A 26,549-nucleotide genomic window follows, 5' to 3' on the forward strand; every position below is an offset into this window, starting at 1 on the left:
CTTGTTAAGTTTGTCTCTTCCAGAATCGAAGCTGTAAAACTACAAATGGAGCCCCAGATGCAGTCCATGACTAAGATCTACCGCAGACCCCTGGACCGCCTTGCTAGCCCATGCTCTGATGTTGATGACATCAAAGGCACCCCTCCCGAGGAACTATCAACTGCATGACCCCTACTACACCCCAATTCAGCATGAAGCACTTAGAGTGGTCATCGGCCAACCTCCCCAACAGCACTTGGGTTTTCCTGTTGAGAGGGGGGACTGAGAGACAGGACTAGCTGGATTTCCTAGGCCGACTTAGAATTCTTAAGCCTAGCTGGGGAAGGTGACCGCACCCACCTTTAAACCTGGGACTTGTAACTCAGCTCACACCCAACCAATCAGGTAGTAAAGAGAGCTCACTAAAATACCAATTAAGCTAAAAGTAGGAGGTAAAGAAACAGTCGATCATCTATCACCTGAGAGCATAGAGGGAGGGACAATGATCGGCATATAAACCCAGGCATTCGAGCCGGCAATGGCAACCCCCTTTGGGTCCCCTCCCGTTGCATGGGAGCTCTGTTTTCACTCTATTAAATCTTGCAACTGCACACTCTTCTGGTCTGTGTTTGTTCCGGCTCAAGCTGAGCTTTCACTCGCCGTCCACCACTGCTGATCGCCGCCATCGTAGACCCGCCGCTGACTTCCACCCCTCCGGATCCGGCAGGGTGTCTGCTATGCTTCTGATCCAGTGAGGCACCCATTGCCGCTCCTGACTGGGCTAGAGGCTCGCCATTGTTCCTGTGCGGCTAAGTGCCTGGGTTCATCCTAATCGAGCTGAGCACTAGTTGCTGGGTTCCACGGTTCTCTTCCATGACCCGTGGCTTCTAATAGAGCTGTAACACTCACTGCGTGGCCCAAGGTTCCATTCCTTGGAATCCGTGAGGCCGAGAACCCCAGGTCAGAGAACAAAAGGCTTGCCGCCATCTTGGGAGTGGTCCGTCACCATCTCGGGAGCTCTAAGAACAAAGACCTGCCGGTAACACTAGTACTCAACCTCCCCTCTAAATAACCTGTAACTACTATGTAAAGACTGTGGGCTTACTAAAATATTTCTAAATATAATAATATAATGTCTGGGAATTACTTTAAAATAGTCTACTGGGGGCCGGGCGTGTGGCTCACACCTGTATTCCCAGCACTTCGGGCAGCTGAGGTGGGTGGAATGCCTGAGGTCAGCAGTTTGAGACCAGCCTGATCAATATAGTGAAACCCCCAACTCTATTAAAAACACAAAAATTAGCCAGGTGTGGTGGCACATACCTGTAATCCCAGCTACTCAGGAGGCTGAGGCAGGAGAATTGCTTGAGCCTGGGAGGCAGAGGTTGCAGCAAGCCAAGATTGCACCATTGCACTCTAGCCTGGGCGACAGAGCAAGACTCCGTCAAAACAAACAAACAAAAACTATGGACTTGAAGGAGTGACAAAGTGTTAGCATATCTGGAATGACCACAAGTCTTACTTCAGCCATGGATAAAAGAAGAAAGATCTATCTGGGTGTGGTGACAAGTGCCTGTAGTCCCAGCTATTCAGGAGGTTGAGATGGAGTTGGGGGATTGCTTGAGCCCAGAAGTGAGCTATGATCACCACTGCATTCCAGCCTGAGTAACAGAGTGAGACAAAAAAAAAAAAAAGAAAGAAAGAAAAGAGAGAGAAGATTTGATGCCACCAACAGAGAAGATTTGATGTCACCAACAGATTTGGAGAAAAAAATGAGCTCTAAGAGACAGCACTGGGGATCTCAGGGCTGGATGCAGGGGACCACCGTGGTTAGGGGCAGGAGGAAGAGCTGTGGACAGATGACAGATGGTTCCTCCCTCTGTGAGGCACTGGGGCAGGGCATGTGGCAGAAAGAAGCAGTGATTCTGTGGAAGGAGAAGTCACTGCTTCCTGGAAAATCAGGCCACAGGGGCCTGAGAAACCACATTAGGAATAGAAAGACGACGGCGAGTACTTGAGTGTAGCTTGCCTGTGCTGTGGCCTATGGACTCTTTCTTCCTGTTGTTTTATTTTTATTTTTTTGAGATGGAGTCTCAGCCGGGTGCGGTGGCTCACGCTTGTAATCCCAGCACTTTGGGAGGCCGAGGCGGGCGGATCACAAGGTCAGGAGATCGAGACCACAGTGAAACCCCGTCTCTACTAAAAATACAAAAAAATTAGCCGGGCGTGGTGGCGGGTGCCTGTAGTCCCAGCTACTCGGAGAGGCTGAGGCAGGAGAATGGCGGAAACCGGGGAGGCGGAGCTTGCAGTGAGCCGAGATTGCGCCACTGCACTCCAGCCTGGGCGACAGTGCGAGACTTCGTCTCAAAAAAAAAAAAAAAAAAAAAGAGATGGAGTCTCGCTCTATTGCCCTGGCTGGAGTGCAGTGGCATGATCTTAGCTCACTGTGCAGCCTCCACCCCCCGGGTTCAACCGATTTTCCCTGCCTCAGCCTCCCAAGTAGCTGGGACTACAGGCATGTGCCACCATGCCTGCCTAATTTTTGTATTTTTAGTGGAGTTGGGGTTTCACCATGTTGGCCAGGCTGATCTTGAACTCCTGGCCTCAAGTGGTCTGCCTGCCTCGGCCTCCCAAAGTGCTGGGATTACAGGAGTGAGCCACTGTGCCTAGCCTCTTTTTTTGTTTAAAATTTATGTATTTATTTATTTATTTATTTGAGACAGGGTCTTACTCTGTCTCCCAGGCTGGGGTGTGGTGGTGATCATGACTCTGCAGCTTCAAAGTCCTGGGTTCAAGCGATCCTCCCGCCTCAGCCTCCTGAGTAGCTGGGACTACAGGCACGTGCCACCACACCCAACTAATTTTTAGATTTTTTGTAGAGACAGGGTCTCGCTTTGTTGCCCAGGTTGGGCTCAAACTCCTGGGGTCAAGCGATCCTCCCTCTTCAGCCTCCCAAAGTGCTGGGATTACTGGCGGGAGCTACTGCACCTGGCCAAGGGGACTGTCATGAGCACCAACATTTCTCAGGAGTCTGAGCAGTCATCAGGCCACCTGCCTTACCTGTCCTGTCCCAGGGCTAGATTAGAAGGCCTGGCAATCTGAAATAGCTGCTCACCCGCACACTTCTTCGTGACTTTCCACAGTTGCTGCTGTGGCTCTTCATTTATTCTCTCCCATCTCCTCCTCCTTTTCCTCCTTCACTTTGACAGCCTTGGGATGTCTTCATTGCATTGTGTTTTTTTCTTTTTTGTTTTTTTTTCAGACAGAGTCTCACTCTGTCACCTAGGCTGGAGTGTAGTGGCACAATCTCAGCTCACTGCAACCTCCACCTCCGGGGTTCAAGTGCTTCTCCTGCCTCAGCCTCCCGAGTAGCTGGGATTACTGGCACGCACCACCATGCCCGGCTAATTTTTGTATTTTTGGTAGAGACGGGGTTTCACCTTGTTGGCCAGGCTGGTCTCGAACTCCTAACCTCAAGTGATCCACCCGCCTCGGCCACCCAAGATGCTGGGATTCAGGTGTGAGCCACCATGCCTGGCTGCATTGTTTTTTAATTTTTAAAAATTTTTCATAGGGACAGGGTCTCACTATGTCGCCCAGGCTGGTCTGGAACTCCAGGGCTGAAGCAATCCTTCTGCCTTCGCCTCCCAAAGTGCAGGGATTACAGGTGTGAGCAACCGCGCCCAGCCATCACGGCATCTTTAAGCACCAGAAATGTCATTTAGCACTCACAGTCTGTTCTGCACTGCCTTCTGCTTAGTTGCCAGACCCCATCCCCAAGGACACTGTGTGAGAGATATGATCAGACTCCCCAAAATCCATCTTGGGAAACAAGAAACTTAGCAACAGGATTTTACCTGCATTGGGCGCACTTGCTGAATTTCAATGTCTGCTTCTTTCTGAAGAGAGATTACCAGTAAATGCTAATGCTACATTTGTGTAGATTTTTCCATAACAGTTGCATTAACCTGGTTAATGCAGCCTGTGCTTCTGTGCTTCAAGAATCTCATCCCTTAATGGTTGAGTTCTTTTTTTTTTTTTTTTTTTAAGACAGGGTCTGGCTCTGTCACTCAGGCGGAAGTGCAGTGGTGTGATTTTTGCCCACTGCAACCACTTCTTGGGCTCAATCCATCCTCCTCACCTCAGCCTCCCGAGTAGCTGGGACTACAGGTGCATGCTACCACACCCAGATAATTTTTGTATTTTTAGTAGAGACGGGGTTTCACCATTTTGCCCAGGCTGGTATCGAACTTGTGAGTTCAAGTGAGCCATCCGTCTCAACCTGCCAAACTGCTGGGATTACAGGCGTGAGCCACCATGCCAGGCCAATAGTTGAGTTCTTAATTTAAACAAATATTGGCCAGGTGCAGTGACTTACGCCTGTAATCCCAGCATTTTGGGAGGCCGAGGTGGGCAGATCACTTGAGGTCAGGAGTTCAAGACCAGCCTGGCCAGCATGGCGAAACCCCGTCTCTATTAAAGATACAAAAATTAGCTGGACATGGTGGTGGGGGCCTGTAGTTTCCGCTACTCGGGAGGCTGAGGCAGGAGAATTGCTTGAACCTTGGAGGCAGAGGATGCAGTGAGTCGAGTTTGAGCCACTGCACTCCAGCCTGGGCAACAGAGAGAAACTAAGTAAGTAAGTAAATAAATAAATATATTTATATATATAAATAAGTAAATAAATATATTTATATATATAACTAAGTAAATAAATAAATATATATTTAATATATACATATTTAATACATAAAGAAAAAATATAAATATATATAAAATAAGTAAGTAAATAAATAATATATATATTATTATATATATATATTATTTACTTACTTATTTTATATATATATTTATTTATTTATTTACTTAGTTTCTTACTTATTTTTTGAGACAGAGTCTCGCTCTGTTGCCCAGGCTGGAGTACAGTGGCACGTGATCTCAACTCACTATAACCTCTGCCTCCTGGGTTCAAGCGATTCTCCTGCCTCAGCCTCCCGAGTAGCTGGGATTACAGGTGCCCACCACCACGCCTGGCTAATTTTTGTATTTTTCGTAGAGACGGGGTTTCACCATGTTGGCCAGGCTGGTCTCGAACTCCTGACCTCAAGTGATCTGCCTGCCTTGGCCTCCAAAAGTGCTGGGATTACAGGTGTGAGCCATTGCACCTGGCCAAGAAAAAACATTTAAAGAGAAATATTTAAAAAGTAGAAATCACCCATGCCTTTGTTTTGGTTCCCTAGAAAACAGGGCCTGAGGTGAAAATTAGGAGCTAATGCTTTATTGGAGAGGAGAATGCCAGGGAGATGAGGGTGAGGGAGAAAGGGAAGGAGGCACAAAAGGAGGGAGAGCAGGCTGGGCGCGGTGGCTCAGGCCTGTAATCCCAGCACTTTGGGAGGCTAAGGCAGATGGATCACGAGGTCAGGAGATTGAGACCATCCTGACCAACATGGTGAAACCCCGTCTCTATTAAAAATAAAAACAATTAGCCGGGTGTGGTGGCAAGCGCCTGTAGTCCCAGTCACTCGGGAGGCTGAGGCAGAAGAATCCCTTGAACCTGGGAGACAGGTTGCAGTGAGCTGAGATCACATCACTGCACTCCAGCCTGGGCAACAGAGAGAGAATCCGTCTCAAAAAAAAAGGAGGTAGTGTAAGTTCATCACAGAGCAGCCCGGAGGCAGCCCCAACTTCACACCAGCACTCAGCCAGTTGCTGGTCTTCTGAGGTGTCTCTGGAGAGGATGTAGGAAAGCAGTGAATCTCAGAATGTTCTGTTAGTGCAAAGTGTAGCAATGGGAAGTGTGTGGTGGGTATGGGGAGGGAGGTGAACAATTTATCCGCCAGCTCCTTCATGTCCTCATTTGTCCTCCCCCTGGGGCATTAGCCTCTCCCCATTTGCAGGTGGAGCCCCTCTTGGGGAGTGTTGGTCTTGGGTGCAGAGGTGGCTGCAATTCTTTGCCCCTGAACTTCAGAGACAATCAGAAATGTTAGGAGCTGAAATGACTGTGGCACTGGGCAGAGCTTTATAACCATGGAACAGTGTGAGCCGTGGCTGATGCTGTCTGCGCCAGAGAGAAAGGTAAGTACCTGATTTCTGGGGGGGGGGGGGGGCGGAGCGCAGGTGGGGTGAATGGATTCAGGTTTGCCATTTCCATAATCCAACATGAGAAAAATTATGTATTTAAGCTGGGCGTGGTGGTGCACACCAGTAGTCCCAGCTACTCTAGAGGCTGAGGTGAGTAGGAACCCAGGAGTTTGAGGCTGCAGTGAGCTGTGATCAGGCCACTGCACTCCAGCCTGGGTGACAGAGGGAGACCCTGTCTTTTTTTTTTTTTTTTTTTTTTGAGACCCTGTCTAAAAACAAAAAGAAAGGCATGGTGGCTCACGCCTGTAATTCCAGCACTTTGGGAGGCCAAGGCGGGAGAATCACTTGAGCCCAGGAGTTTGAGACGAGCCTGAGCAATATTGTGAGACCCCGTCTCTACAAAAGATACAAAAATTAGCTGGGCATGGTAGTGTGCACCTGTAATCCCAGCTACTTGGGAGGCTGAGGCAGGAGGATTGCTTGAGCCCAGGAAGTCGAGGCTGTAGTGAGCCGTGATTGCATTACTGCACTCCAGCTTGGGAGACACAGGCTGGAGTGAAAATGGAGAAAAAATAATGTATTTAAAAGAAATCCTTCCCATCTAATTTCTACTCCTAGGTAACTACTGTTGACAGTTTGGTCCATGCTTTTCCTGATAATATAAATATTTGCATATCTGTACACACTGTATGTCTAAACATACACTTAGTTTTAAAATGGAAACATGACATACAAACATACAAAAAAAGCAGTTTGCTTTTTTCACTTAATAATACTCTATAATCATTTTTCCAGCTCAGCACATATAGACCTACCTTGTTTTTTAAAAATAGATAATTCCTGTTTCATTCTTTTATTTTTTATTTTTTTTTATTTTTTTTTATTTTGAGACAGAGTTTCACTCTTGTTGCCCAGGCTGGAGTGCAGTGGTGCAATCTTGGCTCACTGCAACCTCTGCCTCATAGGTTCAAGTGATTCTTGTGCCTCGGCTTCCTGAGTAGCTGGGACTACAGGCAGGTGCCACCACATGCAGCTAATTTTTTTTTTTTTTTTTTTTTTTTTTTTGAGACGGAGTCTCACTCTGTCACCCAGGCTGGAGTACAGTGGCGCGATCTCGGCCCACTGCAACCTCTGCTTCCCGGGTTCAAGTGATTCTCCTGCCTCAGCCTCCCGAGTAGCTGGGATTACAGGCTCCTGCCACCGCGCCCAGCTAACGGGGTTTCACCATGTTGTCCAGGCTGGTCTCGAACTCCCTACCTCAGGTGATCCACCCGCCTCGGCCTCCCAAAGTGCTGGAATTACAGGCATGAGCCACCATGCCCGGCCTAATTTTGTATTTTATTAGAGACAGGGTTTCACCATGTTGTCCAGGCTGGTCTCAAACTCTTGACCTCAGGTGATCTGTCCACTTCATCATTCTTTTAAATAATTGTGCAGTCTTTTGTTTTATGGATGTATTGCAATTTGCTTGATCATTGTTCCCTTGGTGCTCATTCACTCTGTTTTCTGGTTTGGACTATTTTAAACAATGTTGCAATGCAACTTTACACTTAATTTTTGGTCCTCTCAACTTCTTGAAAAGTGGCCAAAACATGTTACGTACTCATCTGCCCAGTGCCTTGGTTCCTGCCTATAAATTGGCCACAGAGGAGAAAGGCTAAAGGCAACAGCTCACCTCGGCTGAGAGGAAAGCCCAGAGCATGCTGGGGGCCCCACCCTGCAGCCATGCATCTTTGTTTTTCTTTTTTTTTTTTTTTTGAAATGGAGTCTCCCTCTGTCACCCAGGCTGGAGTGCAGTGGCGCGATCTCGGCTCACTGCAAGCTCTGCCTCCCAGGTTCCCGCCATTCTCCTGTCTCAGCCTCCCGAGTAGCTGGGACTACAGGCGCCCATCACCACGCCCAGCTAATTTTTGTATTTTTAGTAGAGATGGGGTTTCACCATGTTAGCCCGGATGGTCTTGATCTCCTGACCTTGTGATCCGCCTGCCTCGGCCTCCCAAAGTGCTGGGATTACAGGTGTGAGCTACCGCACCTGGCGCATCTTTGTGTAAAAAAAAATTTTCTTTTTTTTTTTTTTTTTTTTTTTTTTTTTTTTTTTTTTTGAGACGGAGTCTCGCTCTGTCACCCAGGCTGGAGTGCAGTGGCGCGATCTCGGCTCACTGCAAGCTCCGCCTCCCGGGTTCACGCCATTCTCCTGCCTCAGCCTCTCCGAGTAGCTGGGACTACAGGCGCCCGCCACCACGCCCGGCTAATTTTTTGTATTTTTAGTAGAGACGGGGTTTCACTGTGGTCTCGATCTCCTGACCTCGTGATCCGCCCGCCTCGGCCTCCCAAAGTGCTGGGATTACAAGCGTGAGCCACCGCGCCCGGCAAAATTTTCTTTTTTTTGAGATGGACTCTCACTCCCTCTCCCAGGCTAGAGTGCAGTGGAGTGATCTGGGCCCATTGCAACCTCCCAGGTTCAAGTGATTCTCCTGCCTGAGCCTCCCTAGTAGCTGAGATTACAGGCATGCGCCACCACACCCGGCCAATTTTTGTATTTTTAGTAGCGATGGGGTTTCACCATGTTGGCCAGGCTGTTCTTGAACTCCTGACCTCAGGTGATTCACCCACCTGGGCCTCCAAGATGCTGGGATTATAGGCGTGAGCCACTGCGCCCGGCCCCACACTAGCCCTTTTTCAGTCTTCCAACTTGTCAATGTCAGTATCCTCATACAATGCTACTAGGAGTGCAATTGGTCAAACCACTTTGGAAAACTGGTGTGAAAGTTGTCAGAATCAAAATGGAGTCATCTGTGTTACAAAACAGAAAACAAAAACACCTTGATGAGCAGAGCAAGGGAAGCCGATGAAGGGGGGATTCTCATGCATGAATGCCGGATAACAAAAACTATCACAAAAGACTGCAAAACCCACAACCTTGCAAAAAGGCCATCACAATCTTATGTTAAAAATACTTCTTTGAAGACATCTGCCCAGCAACTGCCTATCCAAACTTGGACTGGTGCACTTTTGTTATTGATCTTTGTAGCCAAAGATAATTATCTCAAAACAATTATGTAGTTCTCCTCATTTTTCCTTTAAAAACCTTTGTCTTCCTTTATTTCCTTGAATACACATACACTTTAGTATGGCACATGTATTCCCATTGCAACGCCCTATTCCCTATTCCTGAATAACCATCATCTTCTTTTAGAAAGACTCTGTTACGGAGATCGAGACCATCCTGGCTAACACAGTGAAACCCCGTCTCTACTAAAAATACAAAAAATTAGCCGGGCGTGGTGGCGGAAGCCTGTAATCCCAGCTACTCAGGAGGCTGAGGCAGGAGAATGGCGTGAACCCAGGAGGCGGAGCTTGCAGTGAGCCGTGATTGCGCTACTGTACTCCAGCCTGGGCGACAGAGTGAGACTCTGTCTCAAAAAAAAAAAAAAAAAAAAAAAAAGAAAGACTGTTACTTAGGTTGACACTGGCAGTATCTACTAAGTCTAAGCATACACCTCCCCTATCACCCTGCAATTCTATTGCTAGGTTTAAACCCAGCAGAAATTGGAAAATAATGCACACAACAACTTTGCTCAAAATCATCCAAAACAGGAAATAAGGGGAATGTCCGTCAGCAATAGAATGGATAAATAAATTCTTACAGCGAAATGTTACGCAGCAACGTAAAGTAACAAGCGATTCCCAATGCAACAGTAGGAATGACTCTCACAGCTATAACGTTGTGAGAAATTAATCAGGCACAAAGGAGTCCACACTGTATGGCTCCTTTTGTATGAAATTTCTGGACAGGCAAAACTAAGTTCAAGGGATTGAAAGCAGAGTAGTGGTTGCCTGGTGCAGGAAGTGGGAGCGGGGACTGACTGCAAGGAGGCACAAGGGGGAAGCTTTTCTAGAGTGAAGGAAATGATTCTATCTTGATTGGAATTGTGGTTACACACCTGTATTTTTTGTTTTTGTTGTTGTCGTTTTGAGGTGGAGGTCTCGCTCTGTCTCCCAGGCTGGAGTGCAGGGGCGTGATCTCAGCTCACTGCAGCCTCCACCACCCGGGTTCAAGTGATTCTCCTGCCTCAGCCTCCCAAGTGGCTGGGATTACAGGTGCCTGCAACCACACCCGGTTAATTTTTGTATTTTTAGTAGAGACAGAGTTTCTCCATGTTGGCCAGGCTGGTCTCGAACTCCTGACCTCAAGTGATCCACCCGCCTTGGCCTCCCAAAGTGCTGGGATTACAGGCATGAGCCACCATGCCTGGCCATACACGTGTATTTCTTAAAATGCAATTAATCTGGCCAGGTGTGTTGGTTCATGCCTGTAATCCTAGCACTTTGGGAGGCCGAGGCGGGTGGATCATTTGAGGTCAGGAATTTGAGACCAGCCTGGGCAACATGGTGAAACCCCGTCTCTACTAAAAATACAAAAAAAAAGAAAAAAAAAAATTAGCTGGGTATGATGCTGCACGCCTGTGGTCCCAGCAACTTGAGAGGCTGAGATGGAAAGATCTCCTGAGCCCAGGAGGTTGCAGTGAGCCAAGATCGTGCCACTGCACTCCAGCCTAGGCAACAGAGGGAGACGTCATCTCAACAAAATAAAAAAAAAATTAAAAATAAATACATTAAATTGTGCATTGCAAATGGGTGCATTTTATTATGTAAAGTATACCTCAATGAAGTTGATTTGTTAAAAGCATGCAAACCAGTCTACTGCTAGTTGTCAGAAGAGTGGTTACTTTGCAAATCTGTTGATTGTGAAGAGGCAGGTGGAGCCTTCTTGGAGTTCTGCCAGTCTTTCATATCTTGATCTGGATGGTGGATTCATGGATTTGTGCATATGGAAAAATTCATTTTGGCCAGGTGCAGTGGCTCACTCCTGTAATCCCAACACTTTGGGAGGCAGAAGAAGGCGGATCACTTGAGGTCAGGAGTTCAAGACCAGCCTAGCTAACATGGTGAAACCTCGTCTCTACTAAAAATACAAAAATTAGCTGGGGGTGGTGGGGGGCGCCTGTAATCCCAGCTACTGGAGGCTGAGGCAGGAGAATCGCTTGAACTCGGGAGGTGGAGGTTGCAGTGAGCTGAAATCGTGCCACTGCATTCTAGCCTGGGCAACAGAGTTAGACTCTGTCTCAAAAATAAAAATAAAAATAAAAATTCATTTTGCTGTAAATTAAGATTTATGCTCTTTTTTATATCTGAGTTATGGCTCAATGAAAGTGTGAATTAAAGTAAAATAAAATAACATAAAAAGTACCGATGTCTCTCCCATCTTTGGGGGTCTCACCCTTCAGTTCTGAGCGTCAGGAGAGTTCCTTTTCTTTCCCATTCCACTCTTTTCTAGCTTCATCAAATCCTTTGGGCCTCGCCTGAAATGTCACTTTCCTAAGGAAACCTTCTCTAGCCCCCATTCTAGATTAGATTACCCATTAAATGCTATTATAGTATTCAGGACTTTTCCTTCATAACTAAATAATTGAAGTTATGGTTGGTGTTATTTCTGTGATGATTTGGTAATCTCCGTAAATATGATTTATTAATCTGTTTTCTCCTGCCAGCAACCATTCACCCCTCTTCTGGTTAATTATCTCGATTATCCTCTGAGAAACCACTCCCTTCTTTGTGTTCGGTCCACATGTTTCCGATGACTTGGCGCCGCCCCCCCCCAGCGTGGCCAATCAGAGCAGTGGATTCCTCTGCACAATATGATTGGTCCTGGGGATGGGCAGATGACCCAATCAGAGCCAAGGAGACCCCATGAGCCATTTTTTTTCTGGGTCCTTTCTTCTACAGGTTCGTTTTTTAACTTGGAGATCAAAAACTGGACTGGCTGGCAATCCTCTTGCCCTCAAGTGGAGGCTTAGGATGAAGCTCGTTGGGAGAAGAGCAGAACTGAGGGATAGCTCAGGATGTATTCCTTGAGTTTTCAGTACTTTGAGCCAATATATTTATTCCTTTTTATTTATGCTAGTTTGGGTCAAGTTTGTGACCAAAGGTCTTAACTGTCAAATGGCTATGTCCCCATTGATTACACTGTTAGCTCAACGGTGGGCTCTTTGTCTTGTTTGCTGCTGTACCTTTCCCCATCTAGAACAGGGTCTGGTGAAGAATTTTATTACTTTAAATATTTTTTCCAACAGATGCGTATCACTCATTGAGCCAGCTAATTCAAGTTGTATTTGGCTTACTGGTAAATGTATCATGGGGAACTCTATATTAATACTCTTAGAATTACCCTCAGGACCCCTAAGTTTGAGTAGTGTTGCAGACTTAGCTATAATAAGCAGCTGTGATTCTAGCAGGAACTACTAACAGCTAACAAGTCGAGGTCATGGAGAATACTGCTAATAGGAGTTGAGAAAGAGGTAGGGGAGTGACTGAACTCCACCTCAGCCTGTGGAATTTGGAGCTAGACTCCTTGTATTCAAATCACCCTCACCTCGCTAAATTCTCTATGCCTCATTTCCTCATCTGTAAAACGGGGACTGTGATAGTACTAGTGTCACGGGATATTGTGCAGTTTAAATAAATGAATATGGCTGGGCTCAGGGACTCACACCTGTAATCCCAGCACTTTGGGAGGCGGAGGCAGCAGATCACCTGAAGTCAGGAGTTTGAGACCAGCCTAGCCAACATGGTGAAAGCCCATCTCTACTAAAAATACAAAAAATTAGTCGGACGTGGTGGCAGGTGCCTGTAATCGCAGCTGCTCAGAAGGCCGAGGTAGGCAAATCGCTTGAACCCGGGAGGCAGAGGTTGCAGTGAGCCGAGGTCGTGCCATTGCACTCCAGCCTGGGCTACAAGAGCAAAACTCCGTCTCAAAAATAAAAATAAAAATGAATGAATATATGTAGCACCTACATTCATAGTACCTAGCATATATTAAGTGCTACAAGACAATTAGTATCAGCTAACATTTACCAGACAGTTACTATGGGGCTGGGCCTGGTGGCTCATGCCTGTAATCCCAACACTTTGGGAGGCCGAGGTGGGCTGATCACCTAAGATCAGGAGATTGAGACCAGCCTGGCCAACATGGCGAAATTCTAACTCTACTAAAAATACAAAGATTAGCCAGGCGTAGTGGTGCAGGCCTGTAATCCTGTAATCCCAGCTATTTGGGAGGCTGAGGTATGAGAATTGCTTGAATCCAGGAGGCGGAGGTTGCAGTGAGCTGAGATCGTGCCATTGCACTCCAGCCTGGGTGACAGAGCAAGACTCCATCTCAAAAAATAAACAAACAGTTACTACGGGCCAGGCACTACGCTAAATGCTTTTCATGAGCTATCAATTCTCACAACAACCCTGTAAGGTAGGTACCAGTCATTCATTAAACAAATATTTACTGAGGACTTCCCAAGTGCCAGACATTGTTCTGGGCACTGGAAATATAGTCTCTGTCCTTGAATAATTTTTATTTAGGAGGGCTGAAACTGGACTTGTTCGCTCTTGTGCACTGTCTCCCTCTATGTAGTGTGTGTGTGTGTGTGTATACACACACATATATATGAGGGTCTATCTTAATTATTTGCAGTAGTTATGTTTTAAAAGATACTGTAAACATTGAATTATCAAATATGGAACCATGGCTTCTAGGGAAAATACAGGGTTAGGTTCCTGGGAGCCTCCGGTCACAATATTCTTATCAACTGATCAATACATAACCTTGTTTTATGTGTGTTTCTGTTTAAAGACACCTTGTTTAATATATGTTGTTGATTCATTAACATCGAGCACGTACACACCTGTGAAACTATCACCACAATCAAGATAGCAAACATTTCCGTCATGCCCCAAAATGTCCTCGTGCCTCCCTCCAACCCCTCCCTACCATAGCACACCCAGGCAACCACTGATCTCCTTTCTGTCACTATAGATTAGTTGTGTTTTCTAGAATTTTTTAATAAATGGAGTCAATCAGAAAAAGTATGTACTTTTGGCCGGGCGCAGTGGCTCACGCCTGTAATCCCAGCACTTTGGGAGGCCAAGGCGGTTGGATCATGAGGTCAGGAGATTGAGATCATCCTAGCTAACACGGTGAAACCCTGTCTTTACTAAAAATACAAAAAATTAGCTGGGTGTAGTGGCGGGTGCCTGTAGTCCCAGCTACTTTTTACTTGGGAGGCTGAGGCAGGAGAATGGCGTGAACCCGGGAGGTGGAGCTTGCAGTGAGCTGAGATCGTGCCACTGCACTCCAGCCTGGGCGACAGAGCGAGACTCTGCCTCACAAAAAAAAAAAAAAAAAAAAAAAAAGAAAAGAAAAAGTATGTACTTTTTCTGGTCCTGCTTCTTTCACTCAACATAATGATTTTTTTTCTTTTTTTCAGATAGAGTCTCGCTCTATTGCCAAGGCTGGAGTGCAGTGGTGCGAACTCTGCAACCTCTGCCTCCCAGGTTCAAGCGATTCTCCTGCCTCAGCCTCCCGAGTAGCTCAGATTACAGGCACCTGCCACCATGCCTGGCTAATTAATTTTTGTATTTTTAGTAAAACAGGGTTTCCCCATGTTGGCCAGGCTGGTCTCGAACTTCTAATCTCAAGTGATCCGCTCGCCTCAGCCTCCCAACATGCTGGGATGACAGGTGTGGACTACCACACTCAGTCTCAGCATAATGATTTTAAAATGTATTCAAATTGTTGTATGTATAAATAGCTTTTTTGTTTTGTTTTTGACAGTGTCTCGCTCTGTCACCTAGCTTGGAGTACACTGGCCTGGTCATGGCTCACTGTAGCCTCAACCTCCTGGGCTCAAGCGATCCTCCTGCCTTGGCCTCCTGAGTAGCTGGGACTGCAGGCACCGTGCCACCATGCCCAGCTAATTTTTTTTATGTTTTTGTAGACAGAGGGTCTCACCATGTTGCCCAGGCTGATCTCCAACTCCTGGGCTCAAGTGATCCTCCCTCCTTGGCCTGCCAGAGTGTTGGGAGTATAGGTGTGAGTCACCGCGCCCGGCCGCTCATTCTTTTTTATTGCTGAGTAGTATTCCATTGTATGGATATATCACAATTGTTTCATCCATTCACTTGTCGTTGAACATTTGGGTCATTTCCAGTTTTTGTCTGGTCTCCCCAAGTGCTGTGAATATTCACATATACGTCTTTGTATGGGCTTGGGCTCTTCTTTCTTTTGGGTAAATACCTAGGAGTGGAATGTCTGGGTTACATAGTAATTGTCTGTTTAACTTTTTTTTGAGACGGAGTCTCCTTCTGTTGCCCATGCTGGAGTGCAGTGGTGCCATCTCAGCTCACTGCAACCTCTGCCTCCCGGGTTCAAGTGATTCTCCTGCCTCAGCCTTCCAAGTAGCTGGGACTACAGGCGCCCGCCACCTTGCCTGGCTAATTTTTATATTTTTAGTAGAGACAGGGTTTCATCATATTGGCCAGGCAGGTCTCGAACCTCTGACCTTGTGATCTGCCCATCTTGGCCTCCCAAAGTGCTGGAATTATGTATGTTTAACTTTTTTTTTCTTTTAAGACAGAGTTTTGCTCTTGTTGCCCAGGCTGGAGTGCAATGATGTGATCTCGGCTCACTGAAACCTCCGCCTCCTGGGTTCAAGCGATTCTCCTGCCTCAGCTTCCTGAGTAGCTGGGATTACAGGCATGTGCCACCATGCCTGGCAAATTTTGTATTTATTTAGTAGAGACAGGGTTTTTTCATGTTGGTCAGGCTGGTCTCGAACTCCTGACCTCAGGCGATCCGTCCGCCTCAGCCTCCCAAAGTGCTGGGATTACAGGCATGAGCCACTACACCCGGCCGTATGTTTAACTGTATAAGAAGTTGCTGGGCCAGGCTCGGTGACTACGGCCAGGTGCAGTGGGTCATGCCTGTAATCCCAGCACTTTGGGAGGCCGAGGCGGGTAGATCGCCTGAGCTCAGGAGTTCAAGACCAGCCTGGGCAACATGGCGAAACCCCGTCTGAACTAAAACACAAAAAATTAGCCGGGCATGGCAGTGTGTGCCTGTAATCCCAGCTACTCAGGAGGCTGAGACAGGAGAATCGCTTGAACCTGGGAGGCGGAGGTTGCAGTGAGCTGAGATCGGGCCACTGCACTCCAGCCTGGGCGACAGAGTGAGACTGCATCTCAAAAAAAAAAAGAAGCTGCTGAATGGTTTTCCAAAGTGATTGTGCTGTTTTACATTCCTCTAGCAGTGATGAAGTAGAACAGGCCCAGGCCTTTGTATTTGTACTTTCAGCAATGTCTCTGGGTGATTCCACTGCTCACCCAAGTTTGAGCAACACTGGCATAGAGGGTAATAGAATTGGGCAGCTTGCCATATGGGAGGTAACATTTGAGCAGAAATCTGCTTAAAGCATGAGAATAGGTCTTTTTTTTTTCTTTAGAGAGACAGGGTCTTGCTCTGCTGCCCAGGCTGGAGGGCAGTGATCATGACTTCCTGCAGCCCCAATCTCCTGGGCTCAAGGGATCCTCCCATTTCAGCCTCTGGAGTAGCTGGGACTACAGGCACACACCACCACACCTGGCTAATTAAAAATTTTTTGTAGAGATGGGTTCTCATTATGTTGCCCAGGCTGGTCTCAAACTCCTGGGCTCAATCAGTCTTCCTTTTTTGGCCTCCCAAAGTGCTGGGATTACAGACATGAGCCACCATGCCCAGCGGTGATTAGTACTTTCTAGCCAAGATCCAGTCTTTGAAAACACAGTCTCTCATGCCCTGTGAACATGTCTAAACCTTGCCACCAATTAATTGATCTAAATTATTTTAAAACATATATTCTTTAAAGCATGAACCCTGCTTATCTCCTAGCCTGGCCGTGCTTCTGTAGTCATGAGCATCACCAGACATGGGGAATGTCTCTGTAGTTGTAACACCTTTTGTTTTGGATTTCCATAATTTTTTTAAAGTTTTTACTTATTTATTTATTTTTTTGAGACACTGAAACCTCCGCCCTCCGGGTTCAAGCAATTCTCCTGCCTCAGCCTCCTGAGTAGCTGTGATTATAGACACCTGCCACCATATCTGGCTAATTTTTTAATTTTTAGTAGAGATGGGGTTTTGCCATGTTGGCCAGACTGGTCTCGAACTCCTGACCTCAGGTGATCCACCCGCCTTGGCCTCCCAAAGTGCTAGGATTACAGGCATGAGCCACCGAGCCCAACCTGGATTTCCATAATTTACCAAAACTCTTCCACAACTCAAACTGACTTCAGCAAAACAGTTATATAAGTAAACAAAACAAAACAAAACAAAAACAAACAAAAAAAAATTCCAGGTTATGGACTTCAGGCAAAGCCAGATCCAGGAGCTCAGTGATATCATCTGACTTTTGTTATTCTATGCCCCTCAGCTCCCAGTTTTCACAATGTTCATGTCATTCTCAAGCAGGCTCTCTTCATATAGTGGCAAAGATGGCCTTCAGGACCTCTAGGGTTACATTTTACCAGTTCAATAACTTCAGAAAATTCAGTGAACTTAATTTTTTTTTTTTTTTTTGACACAGAGTTTTGCTCTTGTTGCCCAGGCTGGAGTGCAATGGCATGAGCTCGGCTTACCTCAACTTCCACCTCCCGAGTTCAAGCAATTATCCTGCCTCAGCCTCTTAAATAGCTGGGATTACAGGCATGTTCCACCATGCCAGGCTAATTTTGTATTTTTAGTAGAGACAGGGTTTCTCCACGTTGGTCAGACTGGTCTTGAACTGCTGACCTCAGGTGATCCACCCGCCTCAGCCTCCCAAAGTGCTGGGATTACAGGCGTGAGCCACCACGTCTGGCCAAATTCAGTGAACTTTCATTGCATACCCTTTGCTCAGCTAGGGACATGCGCCCACCCCTGGATCAGTCACTGTGCTTGGGGAGATGGAAGTTACTGATTGGCCAGGCTTTGAGTCAGTTGGTGGGGGCCATCCACCTGAATGACATGGGATAAGATAGAAGGGAGGTGGATGCTCAATAGGAAATCAGAGTGCTCTGCCAGAGGGGAGAATGGATGTTGATCAGACACAAAATAAGTAAGTTAATTAAATCAATATTTAGTTTGAGACCAGAAAGCTTGTAGTGTTTGCCCACACTGAAGAAATATGGACATGTAATCAACCCAACATTAAAAACTTTTCTCAGAGGCTAGGTGCAGTGGCTCACGCCTATAATCCCAGCACTTTAGGAAGCCAAGGTGGGTGAATCACTTGAGGTCAGGAGTTTGAGACCAGACTGGCCAACATGGTGAAACCCCATCACTACTAAAAATACAAAAAAATTAGCTAGACATGTTGACACATGCCTATAATCCCAGCTACTTGGGAGGCTGAGGCAGGAGAATTGCTTGAACCCTGGAGGCGGAGGTTGCAGTGAGCTGAGATGGCACCACTGCACTCCAGTCTGGGTGAAAGAGTGAGACTCTGTCTCAGAAAAAAAAAAGAAAAATCTTTTCTTATTATACTTCCATTTTATCTTCATGTTCTAGACTATCCTTTTCACTTTAATGTCCTAAATCTTTCTGTAAGTATTGTTTCTCCCTCTTCACTAATATTCTCTCCTGTGGATCCAGTATCAAGAAGGCCCACTTCCAGAGGTTGCGGTGAGCCAAGATCGTGCCACTGCACTTCAGCCTGGGCAACAGAGTGAGACTCCGTCTCAAAAAAAAAAAAAAAAAAAAAATACAACAACAGGCCAGATGCCAGATGTGGTGGCTCACGCCTGTAATCCCAGCACTTTGGGAGTCCGAGGCAGGCAGATCACAAGGTCAGGAGTTCGAGACCAGCCTGGCCAATATGGTGAAACCTCATCTCTATTAAAAATACAAAAATTAGCCGGGCGTGGTGGCGCATGCCTGTAATTCCAGCTACTCAGGAGGCTGAGGCAGAAGAGTTGATTGAACCCGGGAGGCATAGGTTGTGGTGAGCTGAGATCACTGGAGCCATTGCATGCCAGCCTCGGTGACAGAGCGAGACTCCGTCTCAAAAAAAAAAAAAAAAAAAGAATACCCCCCTTGGCTGGGCGAAGTGGCTTGCACCTGTAATCTTAACACTTTGGGAGATGGAGGCGGGAGGATCACTTGAACCAAGGAGGTTAAGACCAGCCTAGGCAACATAAGGAGATCCTATCTCCACACACAAAAAAATAGAAAATTATCTGGGCATGATGGCTTGCACCCATAATCCCAGCTACTCAGGAGGCTGAGGTGGGAGGATAGCTTGAGCCTGGGAGGTTGAAGCTGTAGTGAGCTGTGATCATGGCACTGAACTCCAGCCTGGGCAACAGGGTGAGACCCTGTCTCAAAAAAATTAATAATAATAATAATAATAATAATAATAATAATAATAAAGAATGCCTCCCTTCAATACTCCTGTAGCATTTTCTCTCTCTCCCTTTTTTTTTTTTTTTTGAGACGTTGTCTTGCTCTGTCTCCCGGACTGGAGTGCAGTGGTGTGATCTTGGCTCAGTGCAACCTCTGCCTCCCGAGTTCAAGCGATTCTCGTGCCTCAGCCTCCCGAGCAGCTGGGATTACAGGCGCACACACCACGCCCGGCTACCAGGCTGGTCTTGAACTCCTGACCTCAGATGATTCGCCTGCCTTGGCCTCCCAAAGTGCTGGGATTACAGGCATGAGCCCCCGCGCCCCCGCCCTCCTGTAGCATTTTCTATCTGGATTACACCATCCAGTCTGTGTTCGTTACTTCCCAGCTCAGAGCCCATCCCAGGGGCCTGGGGATCCTGCGAACCTGCCTTTACCTTCAGTAAATGCCTCACATTTAGACCTTTCACTGTTACAGATAGTAACAGACTCCCCACTGTTGATATTGAAAGAAAGTAGTGATGTCACATTTAAATCTGTGTTCCCTTACCAGACCATACTTCCTATGAATTAACATTTTCCAGAAATCTCATAATTATCTTGTGACTAGCACGGTTACACTGTATTGCGTTTTAGTGTTAAAAATGTTAATCTAGGCTGGGCATGGCTCATACCTGTAATCCTAGCACTTTGGGAGGCTGAAGTAGGTGGATTGCTTGAGCTCAGGCGTTCAAGACCAGCCTGGGCAACATGACAAAACCTTGTCTCAATAGAATAAAATACAATAAAATAAAACAAAAAGTGTTAATTTCATCAGATCCCAACTGATGGTAATTTAATTGTTTCCATATTTTAGTTGTCATAAAAAATGCTGCTATGGGCCAGGGGTAAGGAGCTCATGCCTATAATCCTAGCACTTTGGGAAGCCGGGGTGGAGGACTGCTTGGGCCAGGATTTCGAGGCTGCAGTGGACTATGATTTCACCACTGCACTCCAGTCAGGGTGACAGAGTGAGACTCTGTCTCTTTAAAAAAAAAAAAATGCTGTCTGGGGGCGGTGGCTCACGCCTGTAATCCCAACACTAACACTTTGGGATGCCAGGGTGGGTGGATCACCTGAGGTCAGGAGTTGGAGACCAGCCTGGCCAATGTGGTAAAACCCCGTCTCTACTAATAATACAAAAATTAGCTAGTCATGGTGGCACATGCCTGTAATCCCAGCTACTCCAGAGGCTGAGGCAGGAGAATCGCTTGAACCATGGAGGCAGACGTTGTGGTGAGCCGAGATCATGCCATTGCACTCCAGCCTGGATGACAAGAGTGAAACTCTGTCTCCGAAAAAAAAAAAATGCTGCTATGAACCTTCCTGCCCGTATACCTTTGAGCATATTTTACTGTATTTCTTTGTAATAGACTCCTAGAATAATGGAATTTGCTGGTTAAAATCTTAATAGATATTACCTAAAAGCCTCTAATGATTTCTAATGCATTCCCCCACCGATTGGGTATGAAAGTACCTGTTTCCCCCACTCCCATCACTGGATATTATTAGAGGTTTAAGTTCTTGCCAATTACATGGATGAAGAAATGTGATTTCTTTTCTTTCTTCTCCTCCTTCTTCTTCTTTTCTTTTTTTCTTCTTTCTTCTTTTCATAGAGGCAGGGTTTCACTGTGCTGCCGAGGCTGATCACGAACTCTGGGACTCAAGCAATCTGCCTGCCTTGGCCTCCCAAAGTGCCAGGATTACAGGCATGAGTCATCAGCTGGTGCTGATGTTTCCTGTCACCTGCAGAGTTTTAACAGAAAGTCATTTCTTTGATGTGTCACACATCCATACATCTTAATTTCATGTTATATGTATCTATAACTGGATCTAATGTTTTTCTTTTCTTTTTTTTTTTTTTGAGACAGGGTCTCATTCTGTCACCCAGGCTGGAGTGCAGTGGCATGATCACAGGTCACTGCAGCCTTGAGCTCCCCAGCTCAAGCGATCCTCCCGCCTCAGCCTTCCTAGTAGCTGGGACTATAGACACGCACCACCACATCAGGCTAATTTGTGTTTTTGCAGAGACAAAGACTCGTCATGTTGCCCAGGCTGGTCTCAAACTCCTGTGCTCAAGCAATCCACCTGTCCTGGCCTCCCAAAGTGCTGGGATTACAGGTGTGAGCCACTATGCCTGGGGTCTCATTCTGTGGCTCAGGCTGGAGTGCAGTGGCACAAATGCAGCTCATTGCAGCCTCAGCCTCCTGGGCTCAAGCAATTCCCCTACCTCAGTGGCTCAGAGGCCCCCACACTCAGCCTCCTGAGTAGCTGGGATCACAGGCACTCACCACCACGCCCAGCTAATTTTTGTATTTTTTGTAGAGACAGGGTTTCACTATGTTGCCCAGGCTTGTTTCAGACTCCTGGGTTCAAGCGATTCTCCCACCTTGGCCTCCCAAAGCGCTGGGATTATATGCATGAGCCACCGCTCCCAGTCACCATCTTCCGTTTTAAGAGACTCTATTCCCTTTCTTATAAATCCTGAGTGGTTCTATTCCCATAAACTGTAGCTCTTTCCTTCTGAGCACATGCTGGACTACATTTCCCAGCCTACTTTGCTGCTACGGACAGTCATGTGATTGAGTTCTGATCAGTGGAATGTGGGCAGATGGAATACGCACCACTTCTAGGTCTGGCCCCCCCCCAAAAAACTCTTATATGTTCTTCTACTCTCTTTCATTCCTCACTTGCCAGAGGGATGCAATGGCTCTAATGGAGAACACTGAAATTCTCCCTTAAGGAATAGTGGAGCTACTGAATCACTGTGAGAAAGGCTTAAGGTCGACTGTGCATGGGACTGTGGTGCAAGCCAGAAATGAGCTTTTATTATGCTGAGCCACTGAAATGCTGAGGTCATGGTTATAGCAGCTCGCCTAAGTATTAGTCAGGCTAAGGCTAGAATATGCCTTAGTAACAGCCTACCCTCAAAACCTGAAAACAATAAAGATTTACTATTCCATTTTGTCTGTGTTCTTCACGGTCATTCAGGGACCCAGGCTGAGTGAGTCTCTATTTTGACACATGCTTCAAAGGCACCAAGTTGGGGGCTGGGTGTGGTTGCTCACGCCTGTAATCCCAGCACTTTGGGAGGCCGAAGTGGGCAGATCACTTGAGGCCAGGAGTTTGAGACCAGCCTGGGCAACATGGTGAGACTCTCGTCTGCACTAAAAATACAAAAAATTAGATGGGCATGGTGACAGGTGCCTGTAATCCCAGCTACTCAGGAGGCTGAGGCAGGAGAGTTGCTCGAACCTAGGAGGTGGAGGTTGCAATGAGTGGAGATTGCGCCACTGCACTGCAGCTTGGGTGACAGAGCAACACTCTGTCTCAATTAAAAACAAAACAAAACAAAACAAGTTGGGAAAAGAGAAAGGTTAGGGTAAAACACTGGAAATTAAATGCTTTGTCCTAGGAGTGACACATATTACTTCCATGCTCAACAGATTGACAAGACCTCATCACATGGCCCTATTGAATCTGGAAGTTCTGATTCCCCTGTGTTTGGAAGGAGACGAGGAACCACTGAGAAGCTCTAATGACTGTCCTGACAAATGGTCCCTAAAGCAGGTGTTACTTCTACTGGAGCAGCCTCTCTTCTTCCTCCCTGTAACAGATGTTGGCTGTTTTGGCCAGCCCAGCATCCATTTCCCCTTCCTCTGGGAAAAGCACCTCAGTTTTCCTTGGAAGAAATATCCCTCCCTTACCACCTTAGTTGCTGTCAATCAATGTGCCCTGCACATTGCTGTCTTAGATGTAGGCACATGACTTGCAATTGACTAATCAGATTCTCTTATGGGAGTTTGGGACTTGAGCAGGTTGATCAAGGATGGGAGCGTTATTTGGAGCTAATTTGCCAAACCCAAGAGACTAAACATTACCTCATGTCTATACCTTCCAGAGTTTCACTCATCACCTCATTCCTCCCCTGTCCTAAGTTGGGTTGGTCAACTTTCCTTTGATTCTGTGAGCAGAATCACCTTTTAGAATATTATTTATTTTCCTTATTTAGCCAGAGTTGATTTCTGTTGCTTGCAATCAGAGAAGTCTATCAATACCTCATAAGCATTGTTAGCAAAAATGTTCTAAGTCAGAGTTCTGATCATGTCACTTTTTTGCTAAAAATCTCTTGATGGCTTCCTGTTGTCTGTAGCTGGAGTTAGTAAACATTTTCTGTAAGTATTTTATGTTTTGTGTGGTCTCTGGTGGTTACTCACTCTGCTGTTGTATCATGAAAGCAGCTACAGACAATAGGTAGACACATGGATATGGTTGTGTTCCAACAAACCTTTATTGACAAAAAAGTCATTGGTGACCTGTGGTCTCCAGAATAAAGTGAAACTTACTGTGGCATAGAAGACCATATGTCGGTAGGGTGTGGTGGCTCACACCTATAATCCCAGCACTTTGGGAGGCCGAGGTGGGCTGATTACCTGAGGTCAGTAGTTCGAGACCATCCTGGCCAACATAGCAAAACCCCGTCTCTACTTAAAAATACAAAAATTACCCAGGTGTGGTGGTGCATGCCTGTAGTCCCAGCTACTCGGGAGGCTGAGGCAGGAAGGATCGCTTGAGCCTGAGAGGCAGAGGTTACAGTGAGCCGAGATTGAGCCACTGCACTCCAGTCTGGGCGACGGAGTGAGATTCCATCTCAAAAAAACCAAAACAACAACAAAAAGAAGACCTTATGTCTGGCTGCAATTTTTCTTTTCCTTTTTTTTTTTTTTTTTCGAGACGGAGTCTTGCTCTGTCACCCAGGCTGTAGTGCAATGGTGCAATCTTGGCTCACTGCAACCTCTACCTCCCGGGTTTAAGCAATTCTCCTGCCTCAGCCTCCCGAGTAGCTGGGATTACAGGCTCCGGTCACCACGCTCGGCTGTGCAATTTTTCTAATTGTACATTTTACTCTACTTCCCTCCTCCTGGGCACTCTGTGCTCCAGTACCTTGGAATGCCCTGCCTTCCCCAATCACTCCTAAACTGCCTGTTCCCTTACTTTCGCTTGCACCATGCCTCCTGACTGCAAATCCCTCTCCATCATCTGTCATTGTTTGCTGAAATCCAGTTATCTTTCAGCATCAGCTCATTGCCACCTGTAGTGCACGCTGTATTTTTGTTGCTTTCCAGCTGTTAACTGCATCCTGACTTTGCTTTGCAGAGTCACCTCTCTCCCACTCAAGCCATCTGCTTTGGGTGCTCTTGCCATCTGCAAACTTGTCCCCAGTACTGCAGGGGTTGGCATGTTTCTCCTCTGGTCACAGTGATTAGAGGTGGCATGTGACCCAAACTGGCCCAAGGAGGCCAATCCCAGGACTTTTTGTGATAAATATTAGGAAAAATGTGCTCTCTTTCAACTGGGATTACTAGGCTGCTGGGGCATAAGGTGTAAGATGTAAATCATTGGCTGGGCACGGTGGCTCATGCCTGTAATCCCAGCACTTTGGGAGGCCGAGGTGGGTGGATCACAAGGTCAAGAGATCAAGACCATCCTGGCCAACATGGTGAAACCCCCGTCTCTAAAAATACAAAAATTAGCCGGGCGTGGTGGTGCGTGCCTGTAGTCCCAGCTACTTGGGAGGCTGAGGCAGAAGAATTGCTTGAACCCAGGAGGTGGAGGTTGCAGTGAGCCAAGATCGTGCCACTGCGCCCCAGCCTGGTAACAGAACAAGACTCTGTATTAAAAAAATAATAATAATAAAAACAAGTCATTGTCATCCGTCCTGCCACTACAGGGGAAATTGCTTCCTGAGAATGAAATCGAGAGAGAGAGAGAGAGAGATTATAGCATCCTTTTTTTTTTTTTTTTTTGAGATGGAGTCTTATTCTGTCATCCATGCTGGAGTGCAGTGGTGTGATCTTGGCTCACTGCAACTTCTGCCTCCCGAGTTCAAGCGATTCTCCTGCTTCAGCCTCCTAAGTAGCTGGGATTAAAGGTGCGCCACCATGCCGGGCTAATTTTTTGTATTTTTTAGTAGAGCCAGGGTTTCATTATGTTGGCCAGGCTGGTCTCCAACTCCTGACCTCAGGTGATCCACCTGACTTGGCCTCCCAGAGTGCTGGGATTACAGGCGTGAGCCACCATACTGAGCCCCATAACATCCTTTAAGCCCCTGGATTCAGCCATACCTGAACATCTAGCCCTTTTTAGCTTAAGCCAGGCTGAGCTCTCCTAGGATAACTCTCATGATATCTTCCCATGGCCTTGCTCACTCCTCCTTTGGAAGCAGAATTAGCTTAATCTGAATGCTTAGTTTGGAAGGACAAACTGGGCGTGCTTTACCCAGCCACTTCCCCTCCCCTTTCTCTTGGGAACCAGTTCTTCTGCCCCCTTCTACCATAGTTTTATATGATCAGGCTTTGCCCACAGAAGCCCACCCTCATCCTGAAGTATCTGTGAGGGTACATCACAAAACCGTCTCGGTATGTGTAAGTCTGTGCTTCAGTATTCTGTGCAATCATATTTGGCTACATCTATAAGCCACATTCTCCAACATTCACTTACAAGTCATCCTTATAATACTGTCGTGCACCGCATGACAATATTTCAGTCAACGATGGACCACCTATACAACAGTGGTCTCTTGAAATGATAATACAATATTTTTACTGTACCTTTTCTATGTTTAGATACACAAATGCCTGTGTGTCACAATTGCCTACAGTATTCAGTACAGTCACATGCTGTGCAGGTTTGTAGCCTAGGAACAATAGGCTGTACCCTATAGCCTAGGTGTGCAGTAGACACTACCGTCTAGTTTCGTGTAAGTAGACGCTGTGATGTTCGCACAACCACAAAATTGCCACTCATACGTTTCTCAGAATGTATTGCTGCCATGAAGTAACACATGACTGTATTTAGATACTCCATCTTCTTTACTCTTTTTTCTTACTTTTTCACTCTTGGTTTACAATTCAGGACAGGAATTTGCATCAGTCAGAAAAATAAAACACACTCCAGGTCTTTCCAACAGGAAGGTTTTAATGTAGGAAACTGGTTAAAATATGCATTAGTATCTATTGCTGTGTAAGAAGTTAGCTCAAAACATAGTGACCTAAAGCAACAATAATCATTTATTGTCTTTCATGGTTTCTGCAGGTCCAGAATTTGGGAGCAACATGGCTGAGCAGTTCTGATACATGGTTTTTCATGATATTGCAGTCAAGATATCAGCTGGGGCTGTAGTCATCTGAAGGCCCAACTGGGG

At 46.5% G+C, this 26,549-nt stretch overlaps 1 long non-coding RNA gene across 1 annotated transcript; it reads left to right on the forward strand.

Moving 5' to 3' along the window:
• Window positions 1-969: 969 nt before the first annotated feature.
• LOC129460350 (uncharacterized) lies at window positions 970-26,549 on the forward strand. Its single transcript, XR_008650209.1, has 4 exons — window positions 970-1,018; window positions 5,860-6,054; window positions 22,792-22,915; window positions 26,441-26,549. It is a non-coding gene; the product is annotated as an uncharacterized lncRNA (long non-coding RNA).

This window comes from Symphalangus syndactylus, chromosome 13 (assembly GCF_028878055.3).
Source record: "Symphalangus syndactylus isolate Jambi chromosome 13, NHGRI_mSymSyn1-v2.1_pri, whole genome shotgun sequence".
Classification (NCBI taxonomy): Eukaryota; Metazoa; Chordata; class Mammalia; order Primates; family Hylobatidae; genus Symphalangus; species Symphalangus syndactylus.